We start from the raw sequence: 27,179 nt of genomic DNA, 5'->3' as shown, positions 1-27,179 counted from the left end.
GAAGAAAGCTGGAAGGAAAATACCAGCGGCTCACACGGATGACCTGTTTCCTGAATCCAGCTTTTGTGCGGCTTTCATTTCTTCCGAGAACCGCAGACCTTTTCACAAAGCACAGCGGGCTGCGTTGATGGGAATGTGTGGCGCACGTCACAACAGGCTTTCCTTAAAGACACTTTGCGTTCTGTGTAAATGTTACGCCATCCGTGTGCAGGTGCTTATGGAGACCAGAAGAGAGCATCAGACCCCTTGACGAGAGCCACCTGCCAGAGCTCCAGTCCTCCGGAAGTGCAGGAAGTGCTGGGCCATCTCTCCCGCCCCAGAGGAAAGCGCTTTCTTCCCATCCAGGTTTCAAGTGGGTTAGCCTAGGATAACTATTATGGGAGGGGCTGACAAATCCCTCAAATCCTGGCTGACTTCACTCTACTCTTATTCAAGACTAACTTGATCCTGACTAGTATCCAGTGAACTTGATCTATATGTGTCTCCTATCAGCACACCAGGCACAATGACAGCCACTCTTGAGGACTCCCTGTCCATGTCCTTTGATAACTATGATTCTTTATGGCCTGACTTCAGGCTGCAAAGGCCCTTCCTTCCAAACCCTGCCCAACCAAAACAAATCATCTCTCTGAGTGCTCGCCTTAGTCGCTTCAGGTACAGTAGCCAGGCTCACCCTTTAGAGGACAGGACAGACACCATGGTTTCCTGGGGTTAGTTTCTGAAGCTGGAGAAGCATGCTGTAGCCTTCAGGGCCACACCCTGGGTTGTGTGCTGAGGACTGAGGTAAGGAAAGAGAAGGGAAGCCAGGAAAAGAAAGTCAAGGAATCTTCCCATTCGGTCAGCACAGCACGTAAGACCCGTAAGATCTGTGGGCAGTCGCTGAAGACGGCGGAGCAGAAGAAGCCAAACAATGCTGTGTCCGCTGAACCCACAGATTGACAGGAAGCATCAGATCAGCCCAGGATCAAGACTCCAATTAGAGAACTTCCTGGAGCAGGTGAATCTAGATGCGGTTCTGGAGGAAGTGAGGGAAAGGTTAGTGCTCCCACAGTAGGAGGGAAAGTCGGGTTCCAGCAACAGCACATGAGGATGCAGAAACCAGGCCGTGGTTATGAGAGCACACATCTTGCTGCTGTTGGTCAGGAATGAGCTTTTGCCTTTCCATAAACTGCCTTGGGGATCTTACAGGGAATGTCGGAGCTGGAGGGATGGCTCAGTGGTTAAGAACACTTGCTGCTCTACTAGAAGACCCAGGCTTGAGTCCCAGCACCCACGAGGCAACTTCAGTTCCAGGGGACTCAGTGCACGGACACTAGGCACACACACACACACACACACACACACACACACACACACACACACACACACATACACACACTATAGACACACATGCAGTCAAAACACCCATACACATAAAATAAAAAGTGTCAAAAGAAAGAGATGTGTTCCCCATCTCTGTCGTGACTACCATACACACAATCGTCACTCACAGACTCAGACTCTCATCAGTGGGATGAACATACTCGCCATCCCACCTACTTGATGGGTGGATGAGCTAATGAATATGAGCAGGATGTTAAACAGACCAGTCTGGTTCCAGAAGAAGGATCATAAGGGCTCTGAAGGATGGTGCTGAATTAGTGTACAACAGTCTCAGTTAGGACAGAACTTTCCAACGGCGTGTAGGGAGATCTCTCAGAAGTGATGGAGAGTGATACCAGTGGATGGATGCTGGAAATTTGCCTTGAGAATAATTGTTCTAGCAGTTATTGGGGGGAGGGCAGAACAGAAGAGCACAGGGCCCCACTTCAGCGGGGAGTTACAGCCTGTGAAACGGCACAGAGGGTCACGGAAAGCCTTCTCAGGCTGAGGGCAAAACACCAGGTGCCCCTGCAAAGAAGTGGCCAAACTGACTGTACCAGGACTTGTCCCTGCCCTCCCCGAGGGTGTGGGCCTGGCAGTACATCCTTTCTCCTCACCCCTCACCTTAATCTTGACAATACTGCTTAGCTCAGAGGGGCCTTTGGACGGGGGCATAATCCTGAAAGAGGCTAGCAGTCTGTTCTGCTCCACACTAAGTTGAGAACTGAGTTATGTCACATTCCCAGTGTGAGAGCAGCAGCAGCCTGGCAGCCATATCCCTAGTTTCTCTTCTCTAAGACCAAGCCAGATAGAGTCTATTAATCTTAGATTTACTTGGGCTACTAACTCTGATGGAGCTAAAAACAAAAGCATCCTACCAACAGAGACCTGTCATGCCCGTCACATGCCCCCCACACCCAACCAGACCCTGTGCTAGGTATGGGACCGCATTAAATTAAAATAAATCAATGATGAAATACATGAATGAGTGGGTGTGGTTTTATTCCACAAAACAGATAATTAATGACCTGAAAAAAAGTGTGCATGAGAGTCATTGTTCTCCTAGTAGACAAGATAGACTTTTTTCATCACACTGATTCACAATCACATATGCCCACATGTATGCACAAGAGCATCCCCCCCACACACACACAAATGGAAAGGGAAGAACATTTTTAAACGAACATCCACATCCACTTATGAGATACCAGCTACTTAGTGGCTAAAAAAATCTGTAACGGTAAACAAAAGCGTTAACATTTGGCTTTCTTCCTCTGGGTAATTTTCCCTCCAGAACATCCTATTACATTTTGCTCTAAACAGATGCATTTCAGACAGAACCAAATCATCCATTTTCTGCTCTATTTTTTTATACCCACATTTTCATTTCATGGATGTTATCCCTCAATTCCAAATGACTTTCTAAGTCAAATGAGAATTTAACCAAAGTCACCAACTAATCGTTTAAAAAACAAACAAATAAATAAATCTTGGTGGTGAAAAGAGGACCACTGGGTATTAAATCTGTCCTGAATGGAAACCATCCAGGCACTGTATCCAGTGAGAGATTAAAAACTGTATGAATCAGACACATTATGCCCACATGTGTGTATGCACATACTAGGCACATGAAACACCACCACCCCCCCACCCCCCCACCCCCGTGCTCAAAAGGACCTAGAGAAAGAATGGCTGGAGGGGGCGAGACAAGCTGAAGGCTGTGGCTTTGCTGTGGTTCATGTCCCCCTAAGGTAGCTTCTATACCTCTTGCTACAAGGAAGAACAGCTCCCATCATCTTGAATACTTAAAACGATGTGATATTGTCATACCAGTTCCTTAATCATACTTTGAATGAGACCATGTCAAAATACTTTTAAAATTAGCGTTTTTAAATGAATCCTTCTAACACACCCTCTAATCGAAGTACATTGTGACTTAGTCTGTCAACAAACGCACGGTGGTGTCTAGGAAGCGACATCACCTGGCTCATGACATAAGTGTTTCACAAAGACATACAGGGTATTGTGAGCATCTGGGACAAAAGCCCCCCTGGTGGTTATCCCATTGGGGTACACACTGAAGCCTTCTGGGGCAGATTTTAGCATCCTGATCCCCAGGTCCCACCCTTGGTGACTCAAGTGTAGTCTGGGTTATAACACTGAGTACCTTCAGGTTTTTTGTTTGTTTAGGGTTTTTTGTTTTGTCTTGTTTTTTGAGACAGGGTTTCAAGACAGCCTCGGCTATCCTAGTACTAGCTCTGTAGACCAGGCTGGCCTCAGACTCACAGAGATCCCCCTGCCTCTGCCTCCAGAGTGCTGTGATTGCATGCACCACCACCACCCAGCTGCACCTTTGGGTTTTAAAGCCTCCTAGCTAAAGGACAAAGTCTGAGGATCCATTCCGATGTGTTCCTCAGCCCTGGCCAGCAGGAGAGGTCCCTGCAGGGATTGTTAAACAGACTTTAGGCTACATAGCCCTGACATTCCCTGAGGATGACATCCCCTCATACTGTGCATCTATAAGGAGCTATCAGGAGATGCTGGACCACACCATGAGAAACAGTGCTCCAGGGATGGGGGAGGAAGGGAGCATGATCTGTGCTCTGTGGAGGGGAACACCATTGAAAGGCCCAGAGAGGAGACAGTATATGGGCAAACAACTTCCTGGAGCCAAAAGACTTCCTGTAGGGCCAGTTTAGCTGTATAATGGAGGTGAGCGTCTACCTGGTTCTGACCTCTGTAGTTCTCAGTGACCGGACAAATGGCCCCTCCAGGGAAAGAGGCCGACCCTTCCTGCCCTTCTTGCCTGTCTTACTTTTTACTTTGCAATAGGCTTCACTAAACTGCCCAGGCTGTCCTTGAACTCACTCTATGGTCTAGGGGTGCCTTGAACACACAACCTTCCTGCCTCAATCTCCCAAGTAGCTGGGATTGCAGGTGTGGTTGAAAACATCTTTCCAGAGGAATCCACACAGCAATGATGCCCCATCAGTTGACCCTTAACTCTCTGATTTTTCAAAATTTGAGCTGGTTTATTTTTGAAAGACAGGTAACACACTACATTTCATGATCCATTTGCAAATTCCACCTCTTCCGGTTCTTATACAGCTCCTGGAGTGAGAGCTGAGAGTGTCACTGTGTGGGTCCAGACCACCACTGTGATGGAAGAGAAAAAAAGAAAGAGGGAAGGAGGAAGGGGGAAGAGGAAATAAAAGAAAAAAGAGAAAGGGAGGATAGGAGGGAAGGAAGGAGAGAGGAAGGAAGAGAAGAAGGAAGGAGGAAGGAAGGGAGGGAGGGAGGGAGGGAGGGAGGGAGGGAGGGAGGGAGGGAGGGAGGGAGGAAGGAAGGAAGTCCATGTGCCTCCACTGTGTGCTCTGACCCAAGTCCAGTCAGCTAACCCCTATGAACAGTTTGCAGGACAGCAACCCTTTACGTTCACATTCCCCTACCTAGTGATTTCAAGTAAAGCCCGACTGCTAGAAACGTGAATTGAACATGCGGAAGGGTTCTGAAACTCATTTGGAAAAAGACACGGAATGGCTAGACGATGATCAAAAGAAATAAAAACGTTTAAATATCTGAAGACTGTTTCTCGTGGATGAGCCGTCTTCAGCCACCGGCTCAGCTATCCTTCTCTTTCTCACATGGGCGCTAAGCACCTCAGACACCTCGCCAGGGGCTCCCATCAGCACCCATTCAAAGACCCGTCATCTAGGGAGGATAGGCTAATTAGCTTCTTAATTCTCCTAAGCACCTCTGGCCTTCTCTAACTGCCCCTCCAGTCCCACCACAGGGAGGCTTCCATCTCCCAGTCCTTTCCAGTCAGAAAAGGCTAAGCATGAGGACACGCACGTTTGCACAGCCCACACCTGCTACTTTTCAACCCAGAGAGGTTTCCTTGGCAACCATCCACATCACTGCCTGCACCCCTCCTGCTCAGTAAGCCCTGGTGTTAGCAAAGAACAAGACCTCTTTATCAGGATCTGGGATCTGGAACGTTCCATTTTACAAGGCCCACCCCCTTGCCGGAATATTTCTCCGTGCAGACTGGGGATTGCGCCTAAGCACCAACTGTTCCTAACCCAGCGCCTGGCAAGAGTTCCCAAAACATGTTTGCTGGGTGAATGGATGGGTTTTAGCAAGCTCCTTTTAGCAAGACTCATAAGCACTTCGGGTATTTAAAAAACAAACTTGACAAAACAGTTTGCAAACAGCCATATGGTGGTTACCTCAGAAGAGATGTGAAAAATGTGAGCATTCTGTGAACATTCTACTTCCTCTGATTCCATTTAAAGACTCAGCAGTGTCGTTGGGAGGGATGCCTAAGAACCGAATACTGTCTCACACCGGTTTTCGAGCGACAATTGAAAAGGTTATGTACTGCCCAAAGTCGCCCAGCCAAAAAAATAAAATTAAATAACAGAAGCTAGGAAATTCAGCCAAAGGCTCTGCTCACTGCATGTGTGTGAGCCCCAGTTCACCTGGGCCTCATCTGCCTAGAGAAGAGGATCTCTCTTTCAAACCATCATACAGGTGTAGCTGCACACCACATTGGGCAGTCTTTCCTAATTCCCATGAAAGCACTGGACAAGGCACATCCTTTGTGTCTTATAGTCCCTCGAAACCAAATGTAGCAACACCCTTAAAGATGGCAGGTGCTACATCAATACACAATAGCCCGACTGCATGAAGATGCGGCTAATAGGTATTAAGAAATGATTTGAAGGGAGGGAAAGTTTCCGTAGAATTGTGATTCACTCATTTGGGATCAAATATCACTTTAGCATTTCAGGAGAATTCAGATAATGATCCTTCCTTGTTTACTAGGAAAAAGAAGTTCAAATAGGTCGCATAAACTTCTAGAACAAGAAGAGTACTCTTGGCCAAGTCAGGGGTAAATTTAGTTTTGTGTTAGCGTAGACCCCAAATAACACTTCAGCATCCTATAGGACCAGCTGTTAGGTCTCCAATGAGAAAGTCTAGCTGGACAGTGGTGGAGCACACCTTTAACCCCAGCACTTGGAGGCAGAGGCAGACAGATCTCTGTGAGTTCCAGGCCAGTCTGGTCTATAGAATGAGTTCCAGGACAGCCAGGGCTACACAAAGAAACGCTGTCTCAAAAGCCCCCACCAAAAAAAAAGTCTAATGATAAATGAGCAGCTTTGCAATTTAATTGAGACTTGAATTCCTGCAGGACCCTTACACTGCACCAGAGGATTTTACATATGTTAGTATCAAGATTTCCCCCTAACTTTCAAAATTAACTCTAATAGAAAAGAAATAAATCAAGCTTTTATAAGATCTAATAGATGTCCGGGTGTTCTTTCCCCAGCAGAAGTTCTAATCCTTTTTTGGAGAAAAGATTAATGATCAAAGCAACTTAGTCTAAGATTGAAACTCCTCATTTATATTAAATTTATATTGTGCACCATGCATACCAACTCCAAAGGGGTAATTCTCTGTATTGAATTATTTATAGTCTCTTGTAATAAGATACCTGATAAACTTTTAAATATTTATGCATCAACTTAACTCAAAGATGGTAAGTAAACCAATACTGGCAATCTTGGGGGCCCTGCAGAATTTGTGTCTCTTTGTCTACCTGCATATACGCTTGCTCACTAAAATGATGGTGTCTGCGTGGTCATGTGACACGTTGTGAATCAAAATAACCATAAAGGGAAAATGAATAATGGTGGCTATTGAATGATGAATATGTGTAATAAATTTTGTGGCTTAAGATGACAAATCAGATAATGTCCACTGTGGTAGAGAGAGCAATAAATTATCCAATTATTTGGTTAGTCTATGAATTTTAATATAACCGACCTTGTTAGTGCCATTTCTCTAGAAAAATCTGCGTAGAGTTTGATTTCTCCTACCCTGCTAAAGGTTCTTGTGGTACAAATACACATTAACTACCATGTACTCCTTCTAACAATGGGTTGCATTGTGACGTTTTCACACAAGCACATCATGTACTTCCCTCACATTCCTCCCATCTACAAATATTATCTTAACTTGGCACTGGCCATAAGGACTCCCAATTAAGACACAGCTATCAAAAAAGAAAATGAAGTTTGCTTTAGATCGGTTAATGATGATCTCTTCCATTGGTTTCTATTGCTGCTGCACATCAAAACAAATTTCACACCTTAAAACAATGCCAACTCACTCCCATATGGGTCTGAAGGGCAGTGGATCTGAGTGGGCCATGTTCCTCCTGGAGGTTCAGGTGAGAATCTGTCTGCCTTTCCAGTGAGGTGGTATTGTGTTCCTCAAAATATTATGGACCATAATAAACTTATCTGGGGTCAGAGACAGAACAGCCACAATATTAAACACAGAGGATAGGCAGTGGTAGCTCACGCCTTTAATCCTAGCATTCCAGAGGCAGAAATCCATGTGTTCAAGGATACAGTCAAGCATGGTGACTCACACCTTTAATCCCAGGGAGTGGTGGTAGAAAGCAGAAAGGTATATAAGGCGTAAGAGCCAGAAACTAGAGGCATTTGGCTGGTTAAGCATTTAGCTGGTTAAGCTTTCAGGTTTCTAGCAGCAGTTCAGCTGAGACCCATTCTGGATGAGAACTCAGAGGCCTCCGGTCTGGGAAAACAAGACCAGCTGAGGATCAGGCAAGGTGAGGTAGCTGTGGCTTGTTCTGGTTCTCTGATCTTCCGGTTCACCCCAATACCTGGCTGAGGTTTGATCTTATTAATAAGAACTTTTTAAGATTCCTGCTACATTCCAGCCTTCCTCAGCTCATGGCCCTCCATCCTCAAAGCCAGCAGGTTCTCTGGCGCGCCTTTAACTGTGGCTCCCTCCTCTTCCTCACACCGTGAGATGACAGTCAACCCTCCAGAGTAGCGCTCTTGTCCTTCACCTAACCACACCAGCATCGCTGTTTGCCATGTCTGGTGGTATATTTACAGAAAGGATAGAGGCATTTGGTAGTCATCATTCTCTCCACCACACATTTCAAATCTACGGTTGGCATGTAGTGTTGACCCTTATCCAGGAGGCGCTGTGGAGAAACTTATTTGGGGAGTGAGGGAGACCACTACTTGAGTCTTGGCTTTGGCCACTTGCTGGCTGCGGGAAGCTGATCCAAAGACGCAAACTCCCTGAGTTTTTAGTCTGTAAATTGGAGCCCATGGTTATAAAGATGAGAGAAAGGGTGAGCATAAGACACCTGGCTCCCAGTCCACTGTAGATTTCGAAGGCACGTGAGTGCCCCGCCCGCTCTGCCTGCACATTTAAAGGTACAGCAGCCTGTAACTAACCAACTACATTATGATTGTTACTGTATTGACACGAGATTGGTTACTGTTAAAGTAAATGAAGAAAATATAGTTGAACAGTAGATCGGTGCGTTTGTTGGACAACACCTTTAAACGTTCGAAAGACTTCAGCAGTTTAAATGGCAACCTGATAAAACAGTGGAAAAGAAATAGATTTCTTTCATTTAGTATATTTTGGTATTGATTCTCACTGTTGCGTGTGTGTGTGTGTGTGTGTGTGTGTGTGTGTGTGTGTGTGTGTGTAAAGAGGAGAGAGAATGTGTGTGACTGTGTGTGTGGGAGTATATGTGTGAGTCTATGTGTGTGAGTCTATGCGTGTGTGAAAGTGTATGTGTGTGAGTGTCTCACTCAGCACATTTTATAAGCAGATCTGCTGTAGCTTGCTCACCCTCCGTTGCTTCCCATTAGGAACTATGATGGCTGCCCCGAGTCTTGTACAAAGCTATGTCGTGTGTAGGAGGGAACGCTTTCCTGTTTTGTAGGTAAAAGCCCAGGGACAGAATTTCTGGTTAGGCTCTTCTTGTGTTGCAGTTAAACTTTATACTTCTTCCCCCCTAAGTTTGAAGCACTTAAAAATCTAATATGCAAGTCAAATGTAGAGCCCAGCAGTAGTTGGGGGAGACCATGGGGGTCTAATTCACGCTGTCAGCCCCACACAGAGGCCTTTGCTCCAGCCACTCAGACTGCTTTCTCCTTGTCCTGTTGTTTCCCAGGCTGGCTGCTCTCCTGAAGGTCCTCTCCTTGCCTGGATACGGACTTAACCAAACAGGGCATCTGCCACCTACGTGTGCACACCACCCTGTACCCCGTGTGTGCACACCACCCTGTACCCTGTGTGTGCACACCACCCTCCACCCTGAGTGCACACCACCCTCCACCCTGTGTGCACACCACCCAGTACCCCATGTGTGCTCACCACCCTATACCCCATGTGTGCACACCACACTGTACCCCATGTGTGCACACCACCCTGTACCCCATGTGTGCACACCACCCAGTACCCCATGTGTGCACACCACCCGGTACCCCATGTGTGTGCACACCATCCTGTACCCCATGTGTGTGCATACCACCCTGTACCCATGTGTGTGCACACCATCCTGTACCCGGTCGGTGTGCACACCACCCTGTACCCCGTGTGTGCACACCACCCTGTACCCCATGTGTACACCACCTGTACCCCATGTGTGTGCACACCACCCTCCACCCCGTGTGTGCACACCATCCTGTACCCGGTCAGTGTGCACACCACCCAGTACCCCATGTGTACACCACCTGTACCCCATGTGTGTGCACACCACCCTCCACCCCGTGTGTGCACACCACCCTCCCAGGCACCTGCTCCTGACCCACTCCTTTACAGCCCGCCAGGGCTCAGAACTGGACTGGGATTTCCTCTTCCCTTTGGTCTGGGTGCTCGTGTGGGATGGCTAATCCACCAGAACCCATCACTTCTGTTGAAGTGGTGTTACCTCCTTCTGCCCACGAGGCCTCTAGGCTTGCTGTTGGGCAGGCTATGTTAATCGGCTTCTAGAAAACACTCCTAGCAAATCGCCTAGCAGGGATCCCAGCCAAGAGAGCAAATTTTCAAAGAGCTATAAGTAGAATTAAAGGCTCGAAGAAGGCTGGGAACCATAAAAAGGCCATTGACCTTGCTGGTAAGGCCTGACAGTGACTGACGCAGAAGCCAGCCTGTAGAGATGATAAATAGAAAACACACACACACACACACACACACACACGCACGCACGCACGCACGCACGCACGCGCACACACACACACACACACACACACACACACATCTTGTCAAAGACAAAAAGGGAAAAATAAGATGCTGGAGAATGAGTTATATGACCAACTGAAATTACAAAACTTCAGAGTCGTTTTCCATCAAAGGATAAAGACACCGATCAGGGAGCCAAGGTCTAAGGTACAATATCATTTTTCTCTCATTGATGAAATATTTATATGCATTGACTTCACTTTTCAAAAGCTTTAATGAGTAAGTGAGGTATGTATGAATGAGCTGCTTCTGCTTGGACTGGGGCAATGACGCATGTGCATGTTAATATATGTGAATCATTTTAAAATTGTAAGCTTTGGAGGACTTTTCTGACCCCTTCTGATTGAATCCAACTGGCATAAAAACAAGTAATTGGAGTATTAAGAATCAATTAACAGTGAGCTGGCTGATTGTCATTACACCTTTAATTAGCAGTATTGGCTTCGGGAGCACCGGGTCTTGGTTTGCAGCTAGGAATGAATGGACTGAGCACCCACCAGCTGACATTTGGAGAACCTTGATACACCATCACTTTTTCCAGACACTAATTAAGATTTGTATCTTCCACCATATTAACACTGCAAAGGCCTTTGTGGTGGAGACAGGTTTTCCCGCTGCCGCCGCCGCCGCCGCCGCCTTTGTTTCTGATTATTTCATTTCCTGTCTAGGTTCCGTTATAAACATCCAGGGAGGCAGCTGGGAGAGGTTCTTCTGTGGATTCCTTCCACCGACTTGTGTTAAAGGACCACTTCACGCAGATCATTGAGCCAAGTGGAAGGACCAGAGGAAGGAGGAGAGGAATGCTTAGATAATAATGTGTGTACCCTGAAGTTGGGAAGTCCAGGCTGAAAGGGAGGTGCAGATACATCCCTGTGCTACACTACGGTAGGAGTGACCATGGGATAGACATAACGTCAACCAGAGCACAAGATGGGGTGGTTCTTGCTGACTTTTTTATGTTGACTGTCACAACCATTCAGCAGGTCTTCATGAGACCACACTTTTGTCCTGGAATTCCGTGAGCAGCCTGGGGACCTGTGTGAAGAAGACAGTTCAACCAGGGATGAGGGCTCCCATGCCAGCTCAGAGAGAGGAAGGGAGTCCAGAGTCACAGAGAGTAATGTGGTCTCTCACACCACTTCTCTCTTCCCCAGCTGTCACTCACACTCGTGGGTCCTGCTCTTGTTAAACACACATCAGAAGCACTTTGAAAACGTTTTAAAAGCCCTTCTCCAGGCCCTGCTCTGAGCCAGGTAGAGTGGCACACTAGTAGTCCCAGTCATTCAGGAGCTGAGACAAGGGGGATCACCTTAGCCACGGAGGATAAGACTAGTCTGGGCAATATAACCAAAAAATATAATAACAAAAACAACAATAATAATTAACCCAGACTCCACTCTAAGAGATTTTTGTCTAAAGTATCCCTGATACCATTTTGACACTAGGGCTCTCCAGACCACATCTGGAGAAATACAGCCCAATGTTTCCAACCTCACAGCTGGGGACACTGAAAGGCAGAATAGTTTCCCCAGAACCTGGGCAGTGGGTAAGGACAGCAAACACTTACGTGACGCTTGTTAAAAGCCAAGTACACTTCCAGATGATGGACACATGCAAACAGGTGTGATCCGTTCAGTCCTCTCAAAAGTGGATGTGACTGTTGTCTTGTTTTATACCTGAGGACCTGAACTAAGTTTCTCAAGGTCACGCACTGACCTTGAACTCAGACTTCTTGAGACTAGTGCCCACCATAGTTACTACCTCACAGCGTCACGTGTGCATCTGAACCCAGGTGATTGCTACCCAAACAACGGTTCTTCCCAAAGAATGCTGTGTTGAAGGCTGTAACTCTCCAGTCAGAACTGGGGGGCCCTCTGCTGTTTCTGGGGAACCTGAGTGATCTTTCCGGAAAGAGCTAGCATATTTCAGACTTCCCCGGCACTACTTCTTCTTAACTGAACTCTCCACTTTGCTTAGGACACCGTGAGAGAGAAGCCCCACCTCAGCACCGCGATTAGGCTTAGCTTTAGACCACACATCCTTTGAGGGATTACAATGATGCTTTTGTTTGCTTGTTTGTTTGTTTGTTTGTTTTTTTGAGACAGGGTTTCTCTGTGTAGCTTTGCGCCTTTCCTGGAACTCACTTGGTAGCCCAGGCTGGCCTCGAACTCACAGAGATCCACCTGCCTCTGCCTCCCGAGTGCTGGGATTAAAGGCGTGCGCCGCCGCCGCCGCCGCCGCCGCCGCCGCCGCCGCCGCCGCCGCCGCCGCCGCCGCCACCACCACCACCACCTGGCACAATGATGCTTTTACTAGCAATTTGGGGGAGACAAGGAAATCGACACCATATACCAGTAACTGAATGGGCCGTGGACATGGGCGATCCCAGCACTACACTCCCTGTTCGCCTCATTGCTGAACTTTCGAGTTTTCTCTTTTTGAACTGATTTGGATATGAGTTTCGGGAAACCAGAAGTTCCAGATCGTTAGGAAGAAATGAGGGGGGGGGGGGGGAGGATGTCAAGTCGATAGGAGTAATTTCAAAAAACAAAACCTCTGTCCACAGCTTCAACTACTGCCATCTGCAGGAGAGAATAATCTTCATGAAACGTTTCTTTATAGCTCCAGCAGGCTGTAATGCTGATTAAACCAAAGCCTTTATTTCTGAGTCCCCTCACTAAAAATATAAATACGAAAGCCTTCCTGGCCTCCTTAGCCACTCATTCCTTGGTGCTTTGTTGCCCAGTGCTGATGGTCGTAGTTCTCAGCCTGGATCCACTTGCCAGCTTCCTGGCTGTCAGAAATCTCATTTCAGGTTCCTGCTGCTTTCTTTCCCAAGAGGTTTCCAAGCTCCAGTTCTCCGCCAGCTTCCGGCTGCACAGCCTTATCAGAGCCTGGATCCTTGTTCAGCAAACCTGTGCTCCACCAGCGTGATGTGCCTTTCACAGACTCACTTCCGCCCGATGTCGTGGAGATAGACCCTGCCAGGGCCATGTGTCCCAAGAACCCAAGCTCACTTGTCCTCGAAACAACTGCTGGTCTCTGGGTCAGGGATGATTAAGCGCAGTTTGGGGAATAGTGTGCCTTGGAACGTTGTCGCCGGGACATGGTAGAACAGCCACAGCAACAAAAAAAGCAGCCGTCCCGTGTAAAGTGACCTGCAACATGAGGAGTCTGCTGGTGTTACCCAAGGTTGCTGCCGATGTCTTTGTCAGGGAATTTCCCTTCTATTTCTAGTTTTCTGTCTGTTTTGTTTTAATTATGAATGGATATTGTGGAGTTTTTTCCAAGCAATTCTTCTGCATTGACAGATGGCCAGGTGCTCTTCTTTGGGCCGTTCACCAGGCAGAATACAGCAGCTGAGCTTCACACACTGAACGAGTCCTGCTACATTCCCAAGTTCCCCATGCTGCCAGCTAGAAGACTGCCTGATGGGACATGCTGGGTCTTCTGCTGGGAATTCTGTGTTCATGGACATGAGAACATTGTCTGTAGGATTTTTTTTTTTTTATGATATCTTTGTCCAGTTTGGGTTCCTAGGTAAAGCTGGCCTCATAAAATGAGTTTCATTTCTGTTTTCTGAAAGACCCTGTATAGGATTGGTTTCTCTAATATTCGATGTGTTTAATGAAATAAAAGTTTTGGAAGAATTTTTATTTTGGTTTCTATTCCTTTTGACATTTGTTATCATTATTTTCATGTGCATTCCTGTTTTCTCTGAGTGTATGTCTATAAATCATGGTGGATGCCTGGTGCCTGAGGAGGCCAGAAGAAAGAATTGGATTCCCCAGAACTGGAGTGAAGGACAGTTGTGAGCCACCATGTGGGTGCTGGGAATCAAACCCGGCTCCTCTGGAAGAGCAACCAATGGTCTTAACCACTGAGCCACCTCTCCAGTGCCTACTTTGACAGTTACAAGACTATTCTGTTTCTCTGATTAACCTTGGATTAGTTTTAGTCATCCCCAGTTTTTTGAGGAACTGGTCTGTTTCATCTAGGATAACAAATGTCTGTCCATAAGAAATCAATGCTTCTGGAGAGGGAGGGCATATGAGCTTACTCCTAGCTGAGGAATCACTAACAGTTGATGGCTTCTGGGGAAGGGACAATATCTTAGTTAGGGTTTCATTGCTGTGAAGAGACACCATGACCATGGCATCCCTTATAAAGAAAACATATAATTGGGGTGGCTTGCTTACTGTTTCAGAGGTTCAGTCCATTATCATCATGACAGGGAGCATGGCAGACATGGTGCTGGAGTAGCTGAGAGTTCTGCATGTTGCAGGCAGCAGGAAGTCAACTGACAGCCACACTGAGGGAAGCTTGAGCAAAAGAGACCTCAAAGCCCACCCCCACAGTGACGCACTTCCTCCAACAAGGCCACACCTCCTAATAGTGCCTCTTCCTATGAGGTTATGGGGGTTATAGTTATATTCAAACTACCATAATCAGTTTCTCTAAGGGTGTGGACCCTGGTCGACCACTCCAGTGGATGGCACCACACCCATAAATATATGGACAGCACAAATTTAACTCAGTGGGTGATTAAAAAAAACAAAAAACCACAGAGTTGGGGTTGGGAGGGATGGCAGGTGGATCTCAGAGGAGTTAAGAGGAGGAGTGGGGAGTGGATATGACCAAAATACATTGTTTGGATGTATGAAATTCAAATAATTTAAAAAGTAAAGAAACCAATGCCTCAAAGAAATGAATTCAGCCAGAAAATTTACATTTTTTTTCTGTTGAATTTTTGGTTAGGTCACAATCCCAGACAATGTCCCAAATGCAACCTGTGAGACCCAAAGGTAGAAAACATAGCTAAGCCATGCCAGGTTCCTAACATATAGAACTCCAAGACTGTGAGCACATGCTGTCCTGAGCCAGCTTGTGTGATAATCTACTCTGGGACATAGGAAAGGAACACTCTTTTCCCACCTTCATGTCATGACAAAAACTGAGTGTCTCAGAGACAGTACATGCCACCAGCCACTCAACCCTTCATAATCACTGGTAAGTTTCCGTTGGTCCAGCTAGGGTTTGTTTTGTTTTCTTTTGTTCTGTTTTGTCGTTATTATTGTTCTGGGTTAGAACTTTTTGTTTAATCCATTGGAAGATCTAAATTTTTTTGTTAATATTACCTGGAGTTAGTTTTCTTTTCCTACCTCCTTTTGGATTTTCACGTTTTTCATTATTTTTCTTAAATTTCTTTACTTTGTGTTCTTGTTGTAGCTGTTCATATAGAGTTTTTAGTAACTGCCCTAGGGAATACACTGAACCAATATTCCTGAATCAATACGGGCTGGAAAGATGTCTCAGTGATTAAGAGCACTGGTTGCTCTTCCAGAGGACCTGGCTTTGGTTCCCAGCATGCACATGGACTGCTACCTCTGTGACTCTGGTTCCAGGGGATCTGATGCCCTCTTCTGGTTTCTGTAAGCACTGCATGCAAGTGGTACACAAAAATACATGCAGGCAAAACACCCAATCACATAAAATAAAAATAAATTAATCTTTTTTTTAAATTTAAAGTGATTTATTTTTATTTTATGTATATTGGTGTTTTGCCTGTGTGAAGATGTTAGATCCCCTGGACATGGAGTTAAAGACAATTGTGAGCTGCCATGTAGGTCCTGGGAACTGAACCTGTGTCTTCTAGAAGAGCAGCCAGTGCTCTCAACAAGTGAGCCACCTCTCCAGTGCCCTGAATAAATCTTTTTAAATATCTAAATGTACTACTACTGGTTTTAAAGACACAGACTAACACCAGCCCATTAAGAATGGGTGATTTTGCTACCCCACTTTTTTCAATAAACAGGGCCAAAAATAAACAGAGAAACATCAGAATTAAATGACATCACACATCAAATGGACTTAGTAAATATCAACAGAATATTCTACCCAAACACCAAAGAGTGTACATTCTACTTGGCAGTACATGAAAGCTTGTCTACAACAGATCACATCCTGGGTCACAAAACAAAGCTTTAACAATTCAGAAGACTGAAATCACTTCGTTTGTCCTAACTGAACACAATGCCTTTAAAGTCTAAATTTACGGCAAACAAATCTCTGGTAAAACACACAAACCCGTGGAGATTCACTCATCGCTGAATGATGAATGGGTCAAAGAAGAAATCAAGAAAGAAAACATCTCCTGGAACCCAGTGAAAATGAAACACGACGCAGCACAACCTCTGTGACACATTGAAAGCAGTCCTGCGAGGGAGATGTACAGCTCACCGTGTGTAGCTGAGGGAGATGTACAGCTCACCGTTTGTAGCTGAGGGAGACGTACAGCTCACCGTGTGTAACTGAGGGAGACGTACAGCTCACCGTGTGTAGCTGAGGGAGATGTACAGCTCACCGTTTGTAGCTGACCGCACCATACCACTGGAAGTCACTCGGAGCAAGGTTAACATGGTAACTCGGGTCCCAGTCAGCTGAGTGCACCAGAGCTGAACTAGTACTACAGGCCCACAAAGCAGACAGCAGGCCACCTCTCTATTCCTCTCCCCATTCTCTTCTAGATTAAGTAGGGTAGCAGCCATGACCTCCAGCTTCTGCCCCCACTCTGGCTAAGGCTCTCTCCCCATCCTGGGCCCTTGGTACTATTCTCTTTATAAAGATGCCAGGATGGCTTGCAATCTCAACATGAACAGTCACTGAAACAGCGAAGGTAGGTGAGCAGAGATGTGCCATGTGTGCAGCCAGAGCAGTGACCCCTCCACTCTTCCTTAGCCACACACATGCCGCATCCTGCAGACTGCCCTGGAGAACTGCTTTACAGGCTGTGGTCACGGGAACCTTAGTCGGGTCCATTCAGATGCACCTACAGGTGGTCAGGGGCCAGGGCGGGCATGTTCTCCCACTGTCCAGAGTGTTGATAGCCACAATTCTGACCCTAAGTGTTAAGGGAGATTGTGTTCCATGTTCCCATATTGCTTTTCCCTGTTTCAGCCAGAACAAAAGCTTTAGTTTTGACCCCTACCCTTCAGTGTGCTTTGCTTCAAAAGTTTAATATCCATCGAAAATCTTGACCAAGTATCATGAATTCAAAGGGCAACACAGAACAAACAATGGTATTTTTGTAGACATTTTATCTCATTTTGCTTTGTTTGGGCATTTTTTTTCTTATTGGTCTTTTGCTTGTATATTTTGGTTTCTGTGGTTTTGTTTGTTGTTTGTTTGTTTGTTTGAGGTGGGAGTTGTGTGTGTTTTTTGTTTTTTACTTGTTTTTGTTTTAAAGAAAAAAGTCAAGGAATTGAGTAGGTGGGGAGGTAGGGAGGATCTGGGAGGGATCAGAGCAAGAGGAAAGCATGATCAGAATATATTGTATGAAGCAATTTTTTTAAGACCTGGGATGCATGTACATGGCTCTCCCTTCACTACCTCGCGGTTTTGTATGCTGGGACGAACCAGAGCAGAGCTTGCCAGAGAACAGGGTTGGACTGTGCCTCACCCTTCCAGGATCCTGCAACAAATTCCTTTCTGTCTTGTGAGTTAATCCCCAAATAAATTCCTTTGATCATTAAGCAGGCTCCGTGGATTGCTGGCGATATAATCCCAATAGTCAGGGCAGCACATGGTTGCACATGCCTCTAATCTCACCACTCAGCAGACAGAGGCAGACTGATATCTGAAAGTTCAGTGATAGCCTGAGCTATGTAGAGAGCTCCAGACCAGCTAGGACCACATAGTGAGATCCTGTCTCAACATATGTAGACACATAAAGGTCAATATAACATGTGCGCAGCATGTGAACAGGGGAGTGCCACCATAAGGCCTGTTCCTTCTCTTTGCCCTACAGTTTAGCAAACAGCTTTGCAGCCTTTTTGCCATTTCTTATGAAGATCTCGGAAAGGCGGGGAAAATAGATAGCATCACTGACGCTCCTAGGGCTATCGAAACGGACGCCCAGAGAAGGCCGATCACTTGCCCGGGTTCCTATAACTGGTTGAGAAGCGGCAAGAGCAGCGTCTACATGCCTTCGGGTTTCTGAACTATTTCACTCCTTTTTTCACATGAGGGTGAAAAGTCTCCGATGTCCAAGGTCAGCATAGTGGAAGCTAGAGGGATAAGACTCCATCATTTCCAAAAGCGATGGTACAGTCTAGAGCCCAAAGCTCCATGCTGTGCATGGATCTTTGTTTAAATTAGGAAGCTGATTATAACCACCCCCCAAAACACAGTTTTCTTTCTCTCATTTTCTTTTTCTCTGTGACTGAACCACATCTACTTATTTAATCTACAAAACTCTGTCTACCCATCAGATAGCCTTAGGCTAGAAAAAACAAAGAAAAAAATCACAATTAAAGCATTAATAGAGTTTTCACAGCTAGCAGAAATAATGATAGAAAGCATAGGCATCAAATCTATAAATTAAGCATAAAATTACATTAAGAAATAAGTTCCTGCTAGTATCCAATCAAGGTGGCCAGCAGACTGCAGAGACAATCTAATATGCAGCCAACCGTCTAATAAACAAATGGCCGTCATCAACACCGGCATGCAATCTCTGCACGGGGGGCAGTACAGACCTCACTTACTCCTTACCCGTTTTATCAAATCTATATTGAATGAGATGAAGGAAGGACCAAGTAGGAAGGAAGGCTGGAGAGGTAACAGTGGCCCCCAAAGCATCCAAAGGTCAGCCATTTCTGAATTCGCTGTCTGGGGCTCTAGTTCCTCAAATGAGCCCAAGAGGCTGATGTGAGCACCATGGGCACACAGGGACGGAAGCAGGGACACACAGGGTCACCCATCACTATTAACCCACTGTCTCCACGGGGCAAGCCATCCACAAACAGTGCTGTTCCAGGAACGGTAACAGGATCATAGATGGAGCAGCGTACATACGTAGAGAAGTCAGCAGACTGCTCACACTTGAGGGCATGTTCTAGCTGGTGCATCAGCTGTTTGAGGAGTTCCCGAGTTGGAAATTTCAGACTTTTGAACTATTTATTTTAACATTTTTCAAAAATCCATTTAAGAGCTTCTCTTAAAAAAAAAAAAAAAAAAAAAAAAAAAAAAAAAAGTCCTTTCACTGGACCAAAATAAAGGTTACTCCCTCCCGAGATTATTCTCAAGCTGTCCAGTGAGTCAAGTCACTACTCTGTAAGCAAAAGCCATGCCTCGGCCCCTCAAGCAACCGTCACTACTGCAGCCCTTAACTACTGATGATTTCTTATCCAGAATAAAATAAAAGAAGAAGAGAAGATTCATTCAGCAAAAAATCCTCTACGGACATCAGCGGGCTATAATAGACTTGACAGCTAGACAAGAGATTTGGGGAAAGTGTATGGATGTGGATTCTCGTCACTAATGTCGCAGAGTGCCGAGCCACGGAGAGAATTTCGGGAAACTCCTTTATCCAGGGGAGCCACAGCTGACTTGACTCTTCCTGCTAGAAGCAGCCCAGCGTTTTACTAGCTGGCTAACTCGCCGGTGACTGGCTGCCTCACCGCTGGCCCCTCTGCTTCGCCTGGCTGAACACCAAGATTGTGTGGAGTGGGGAGACAAGGAGGTCACCCTACCCACCCCCCCACAATCCCCATCCCATCACCCCCCGCCCCCACCCCCACTCTCCACAGGCAGCCACCACCTCCAGAGAGATCCATTAGCCTTTCTCCTAGAAAGAAACAGGGTGTCAGAGAGAAGGGAACTTTCCGTACACTCCACACTGGCTGTTACAGACGCGTTTAACACGAGACCAGATGTTAATATTTAGTATTCCCACAGAATACACGTTTGCTTTTAAAAAAAAAAAATCAGATTTATTTTTGTGTGGAGACAACCACTTCTGGACCTTTCTTCTTAACGTTATTTCTAATAAAAGATTCTTAGAGCTTAAAACAAGAGACATATATATTAGGTCCGGTCTAAATCGTATCCTTTTAGTTATAACGTTTTATTTAATGTCAAGTGGAATGAATTTTAATGGAAGTCATTTGGAAAATGGGACATTGTCTCCTTCAGAATTGCCTTCCCTTCCACACAGAACCTTGTCTGATTAACTGCTCGCTCCAGAAGCACATAGAAAATCCCTCCTTGTCTGTGCCACTGTCCTGACAAACCACAGAGAACAAGCCTCCATCCCCCAGGGAATTCAGTCCACACTGCACGAGCTTGTACCTTTCCCTGTAAGATGACTAAGACCACGTTTTTGTTTCCATTTTTAAGAATTATATATACATATATGTATGAAATATGTATTCACTTTAAAAAATTCAAAAGTATTGACATTGATGAAGGAGGAAAAACTCCTGTGTAGTCTCCTCACTGCAGTTAAAACAGAGTGGTGTGGAGAGCAAGGAACACATCCTTCCAGAACCTTCTCAATGAATGTCCACACAGTTAACATTCTAGGATGCAAAGTTCACTGTTGGAGGGAAAAAGAAGATGGAAGAAACAGAGAGGAGAGTAACATGGTTGGGGACAAGTCGGTGGGGTGTCCTTACATCATCTCAAGGGCTCCTTCCCCACTGATGGCCGCTCGGTCGACACCTGTTTAAGGACCCCCGTTCTATGGCTCTTCAGTACACTGTCCTAGATGCACCTGAGCCTGCGGTAACCTCTTGCCCATTGGCACAAGGCCACTGAACATGACATCGGATCTACTAACAGTAAAAGGAAGAAAGAGAGGGCCAGGGGAGGCGGGAGAGAACTGGAAAAGGCATCATTGTTTTCCGGTTTCAAAATAAAGGGTTAGGAACACCAGAATCACGTCTATTGTGGAATTTTAGCGCCACAGTTGATGTATCTGTGTATTCCCTTTTCCTCGGTCTGGGATTACCTTCTCATAGCATCTGTCTTTTTTACATAAAAGTGTATTTGGCAAAAAGACAAAGAAGATGCCTATTCGCGATCTGTCGAAAGATTCTGGCCAAGCCCATGACCAGAGCTGTGGGAAAATAGACTGGGGGCGTTCAAATGTTCAGGGCAAGAGTTTTTGGCTGGGAAGCACTAGTGAGTAATAAGTCAGAGAAATGCCCACAGGCAAGGACTTGTCCCCACAAAACCACGGTGGCTTTTGCATCAGTGGACAATCAGTGTGTTTCATTCCAGTCAAAAGGGCAGAGCAAAGTCTTCAGTGATACCCAGTTGGATGATTGGTTAAATGTCATCTAAGCACAAATTAGAAATGCTGGCATGGGGAACCTTCACTATGGGACTGTCCTGTTCCCCTTAACTGACGTGGGAAGACCCGCCCCAAATGTGGGTGGCAGCTCCCCATAGCAGCCCAGATGGTTTTTTTAAAGGACACTCACAGAAGGAAGATTGTCTCTTGCCTGCTTGGCCTTCCCTTCTGCTGAGGAGCTGATCTACCGGATTGCTGCTGCTGCTGCTGCTGCTGATGATGATGATGATGATTCCTTCACTGACATCAGGCCTCTATCACTAAGAATCAGCAGCTCTCCAAGCATCCTTCAGGATTTTAGAATCAGATGTAAACTGTTGAGACACCCAGCCTCAAGGACCAAGCAACCAGCAGGTTCTCGGCCACTCATGGGTAGTTCGGCTGTTGTTTACATATTTTAATTATTTTACCAACTAGTGGATTTCTTCCATAAAGTGTCTTTTCATATTTCCTTAGATTTGATTAACCCAACCTCTACCTCATCATCTCCACAATTCCTCTGACACCACTTAAACCTTTAGCCCCAAGTAAAGCCCCCCCCCCCCTTATTCCACATTACTGGTTTTACTTCCCCCTCTAACTGAATTTTTATGGTCTGACCCAGTGCTGGTCCCTGCATGCCTCAACACTGGCCTGCTAACAAGATATACCCACTGGTGCAAGGGTGGTGTGAAGGTTATGGGGGTAACCAATCGCCTTCTGATTAAACATGAGGCCTGAGCCACAGAAGGGATTCTGCGCCCGGGATTATAAACCTGGCCAAAAGCCTGTAGCTAGGCAGACCACAGTCCTGAGGGCAGACCTTACCACTGTTATGCTAAATGGCCATGCTCTCAGACTGCGTTCTAAATACACACATTTATACCCATGGATTTGGGCTGCTCTCAACGTTGGACAGAAAGCTTCCTTTTTAAGTGAGTAGTGGTTAACATAGAGACTCATAACCGGTCAAAGTACTAAATAGAAATAACTCTCAGTGCTCACCTATATCAACCACTTCCAAGTCTCAGGGAACTTGGCACAAGAGGACGGGAAAAGAATTGGAAGAGCCGGCAGACGGGGAGGAGAGCTGGGAAATGCTGATGTCTGCACAAGACATGGTTATCATCCACATCAACTCACAGCAGCAGTGGTTACCGGCCCAAGATCAAGCCAGTCGAAATTCCAGCATGGCTGGAGGAAGAAGACCTGAGACCCCACGGCTATCAAAGGAGCTGATGGCAGTTGGTGGCTGCTGAGGGAGGCACGGTCACTCTGATGGCCACGCGGCCATGTGCATAAGGGCAGCATTAATGGGACCCAGGGAGTTATTTATAACAACAAAGAAAGGGGCCGTGGCGCTGGAAGAGAGATGGGGGACATATGAGAGGGAGGTAGCAGTTGATGGACGTGGTAAACATACATTGTATAACGGTACGTAACTTTCAAAGACTAAAAAGCATTATCTTTTAAAAACCTTCCTGACTTCATGGCATGGAGACTGCTCTTGCTCACCTCATTTCTTCTGGGAATTGACAGACAAGTAAAGGCAGACTTGGCCAGCTCTGTAGCCAAGCATAATGACGTAATGCCATGCTAGAGGAGCGATTATAATAAGAATGAGACCCACCGGCCTCTCTTCTCCTCCACTGTCCTAACCTAGTGATCTCACCATCACCACCCTAGCAACCCATGTGACCTTCCATAAGCTTGTTGTCCCTCGGTATTGAGGAAGTGGGGGAGGAGGGATGGGTCCCCAGAAAAGAGATAAGACCGCCTTCCTTTCCTCGCCTTCCCACCACGTGAGATATGTCGTGGGACTGATTGCAGGCCAAAACTTTGGGCTACAGAGAAAAACTCTGCGTTATCTCGTCTGAGCCCCCAAAGAAGAATTTGTGCACCCAGGGTCCCAGCACACTACTTACAGGCAGGAAGGTCACAAACAGCCTTGGAGAAGAGAAACTTTGAAATTCCCGAGTCCCACAGCAGCAGAAGGCACATGGAGGGGCTGAGCCACTAGGGGACACATCTATCGTCCCAGCATTTATGAGACAGAAGCCAAAGGATGAGAAATTTGAGACTAGCCTGGGCTATGTAGTGGGTTCCTTGCTAGCCTGAGCCTCATAGCAAGATCCTGTCTCAACAAGATCCAATAGAAAAGGGATGGGAATGTTAGTGTCATGAAAAGTACCTGCCTAGCAACCACAAGGCCCTGGGTTCGATCCCCAACGTCTCACTCTTCCCCACTAACACACACACACACACACACACACACACACACACACACACACACACACAGAGAGAGAGAGAGAGAGAGAGAGAGAGAGAGACAGAGACAGAGAGAGACAGAGAGAGACAGAGAGAGACAGAGACAGAGACAGAGACAGAGACAGAGACAGAGACAGAAAGAGGGAGGAAGAGAAAGAACTTAACCAACTCTCTTGCCCAGGGATCTAGTTAGATGGCAAATAATTTTACATGCTTAGTACTCACTTGGAATTGCACTAAAATTCTCAGCTGTGTTTTTTTTTACAAGAACACCTCAAAAAAAGGTGGGATACACAGTAAAAATTTTTCAATCATATTTAAACCAAATCTACTGAACCTCACTAATTTCAACTCTGTACCACAGCTGACATGATTTTGGTCACAGACTAGTGCATGTGCACGTGTGGGGTGTGTGTGTGTGTGTGTGTGTGTGTGTGTGTGTGTGTAAATTCTTCAGGACAAAAACAAGTAAAGCATAGTAAAAAGCCTCCTGTGCCCTCTGCATGTCCCACTGGCCTCAGCCTGGTTATCCCAAGTAGAAAAAGGAGCGTGAGAAATCCTTCCTTACCCTGTTTTGTCTTCGGTGTGTTCACTGTTCACCTCCAAGGCTGCTGTAGGGGACAAGCAAAAGCAGAATCGTGACAGACACCTGACACCAGAGGCCCTTGACGGGTGTCACCCCACCGGGGTCACCTGGGACACCAGGGTCGGGGCATTAGTTTTCACTCAGTTCCTGACCAAAGCAGGAAGGGCCTTACCTGCCATTGTCCAAGCAGCCCAGAGACGGGACTAGCCTCAGGGAGCCCCGCTCCTAAGAACAAAGATGAGAGATGAATAATGAATAAGTCACCAGAACTTGGAGCGGCTGGGAAGCAGGAGGCCCCGGTGGGAACGGGAAAGAATGCTAGGTGGGAAAACCGTCCTTTCTTCCTGGGGGGCTCAGAGAGAGGGGGCCCATGCTCTGTGCTGAAACTGTAGCTCTGCATCCCCACACCAACTCTGGGTGGGGACCAGGCCTCAGAGCCCCCAAACATTCCAAGGGACCGCTTGGACCTGCTTGACCTGCTAGGGGGTGTGGAGGTTTCCATCATTGTCATCCCTGACCTACGGCTTAGTTCCTGGCAAAGGTTGTGTTCAAAGCCGTTTACTGTTGTAAGCACAATAATTCATCAAACCCTGAGGTTGACCATGCGTCCTTCACGTAACATATTTATGAAGTCCTTCTCTGAGCTGTCGTCAGGACTAAGGGGGGGGGGGGGAGGCCCAGAATGTCTCCAGACAGTGAGTCCGGGGTGGCTAAGGCCCTGTATCTGGGGCCTACCCGTGCCTTGTCAGCCCAGGTTTTGCCTGTGAGCACAAACCCACCCCAGTAGTTCATGTCCATCCTTCATCTTTTATGTCCAAAGCCAGATTCCAAGCCTGTTCCCTGTGGCCCTGTGTGTCTCGACTAAGGGCAACTCTGGGTTTCACGGGTTCAGTTCTTTCTTGAAATCGTGCTTGTGTGTTAAGAGTCTTTTTGGAAACAGAACTCATACAGTGATTCCAACAGAGGGAGTTTCCTATTCCTTACAAAGCATAGGCTGTCTGGAAGACAAATGGGGGGACTCCAAGGTGATCATAGAGGTGTCCACTGGAAAAGGTAGCTTCTGTTCAGGGCTGGGTGAACCAAGGACAGGGGCTTGCTCTCCAACCCAGGCTGGCACTATGTGGCCCAGGATGACCTTGAATTTGTGGCTAATCCTCCTGCTTAGCCTCCCAAGGGCTGGGATTACAGGAATAAGCCGCTATGCCTGGCAAGTCCAATATTACTATTATTTTAATCCAATATACTTAAGGCAGGTACCAGAGACCTGGACTGAGCTCTGAGGATAACTACAGCCAGCAGGTGCTGGCCCTTTAGGTGCCCTTCTAGGCAGGTCCTGGAAGTACGGAGAGAGCTGGAGCCAGCAGTGTGGCTGACATTATCTCGTTAACATGCTTTATTAGCATATACTATGAGGCCTACTCATATCCCGTTTTGCCGTAGAAGTCATGATCACTATATTCTCAGTCTTGATCCTTAGTGGCACAGAGCCGCCCAGCCTCATCTTTCTTTGTAATTTTGCCTGTTTCGTTTTCCAGGACCTGGTGTTCTTTTGGTCCCCATGCTGGGGCTGCCGCTCTATTTCCTTTGTGGCCTGTTCTTTCCCTCTTGTCTTCTGTGACATCTCCATGGGGTTCCACCCTAAGCCCAAACCAGTGCTCACTGTACCGGAGGAAGTCCAGGAAACGGAGGGCGCAATCATCACTGTTAATCTTGACCACCGACTTGGTTAGGTAGAGAAGCAGAGTTCCGTTTTGTTTGTGTTCTCAAAGGTGAACTTGGGGGAAAGACCTGCCCTGAATGTGGACAGCGCCATCTGGTGGACGGGTTCTGGGTGGACTGAAAGGAGGAAGCTGAGCAGTGCGGCATCTCTCTCCGGCTGCCATGATGTGAGTAAACTGCTTGACTCTGCCACAGCCCTGTGCTGTGGTGGCCCGAAACCTCTGAGACTGTGAACCCCAACAGATCCTTCTCTTCTTAAGTTGCTTCCAGCAGGTGTGTGGTCACACTAACAAAAAGTCTAACATACCAATCAGAACAAAACCATAATCTGTCTAGCAGCCTTGGGATTGGCTCAAATGCTTCAAATTCTATTTCTAGAGTTTTCTTTCTCATTTGAAAAGGACCAAATGCATTCAGTCACCTGTTTGTAACCTGCATGGATTCCAGGTGGCAAGTTGGCCCTTGTGGCTCTGGATAATTTCTACATGAATCACATTGATGCTATTTTCAAAGGTCTGTGTGAAATCTCAGATTATAGCTCTCAAGACAGGAAACATAATTTGTAACAAGAATAGACTGATTTAAACCCAAACACACCTGTGCTCCAGCTGAAGTCTGTCCCCCGAGTCATGCACGTTAGATAAGTAAGTCTCGGGGTACTTGCAAGCTTTATCTTGAAACTTTAGAATTAGTTGCAGTTCTATGAGGCTAAAGGTTTTCTGAACAAATATATTCCAAGTTCCACAACAAAGTAAAATGACTTTTGTTGGGGAATATTATTTTAAGGTGTGTTACTTTTGTTTATGTTGCATTTGTTTAACTCTGTGAAGCTGTGTTACTGTGCCTGTCTAAAACACCTGATGGTCTAATAAGGATCTGAGTGGTAAGGCAGGAGAAAGAGATAGGTGGGGCTGGCAGACAGAGAGAATTAATAGAAGGAGAAATCTGGGAGAAGAGGTAAAAAGAAGTGGCCAGAAAAGAAGGAGGACTCCAGGGTCCAGCCACCCAGCTACACAGTAAGCCACAGAGTAAGAGTAAGATTTA

At 46.4% G+C, this 27,179-nt stretch overlaps 1 protein-coding gene across 1 annotated transcript in view; it reads right to left on the bottom strand.

Moving 5' to 3' along the window:
• The window catches only part of Myo3b (myosin IIIB), a 394,965-nt gene extending 372,105 nt beyond the window's left edge, over positions 1-22,860 (bottom strand). The window contains exons 1-2 of the mRNA XM_076569620.1: positions 22,568-22,860; positions 21,714-21,870 (exon numbers count right to left, since the gene is read on the bottom strand). The gene's annotated coding sequence lies outside the window, so the exon portion shown is untranslated. The remainder of the gene's footprint in view (positions 1-21,713; positions 21,871-22,567) is intronic.
• Positions 22,861-27,179: the final 4,319 nt, after the last annotated feature.

Source organism: Peromyscus maniculatus, chromosome 4 (assembly GCF_049852395.1).
Source record: "Peromyscus maniculatus bairdii isolate BWxNUB_F1_BW_parent chromosome 4, HU_Pman_BW_mat_3.1, whole genome shotgun sequence".
Lineage (NCBI taxonomy): Eukaryota > Metazoa > Chordata > Mammalia > Rodentia > Cricetidae > Peromyscus > Peromyscus maniculatus.
This window is presented reverse-complemented; position numbering and strand designations above follow the sequence as displayed.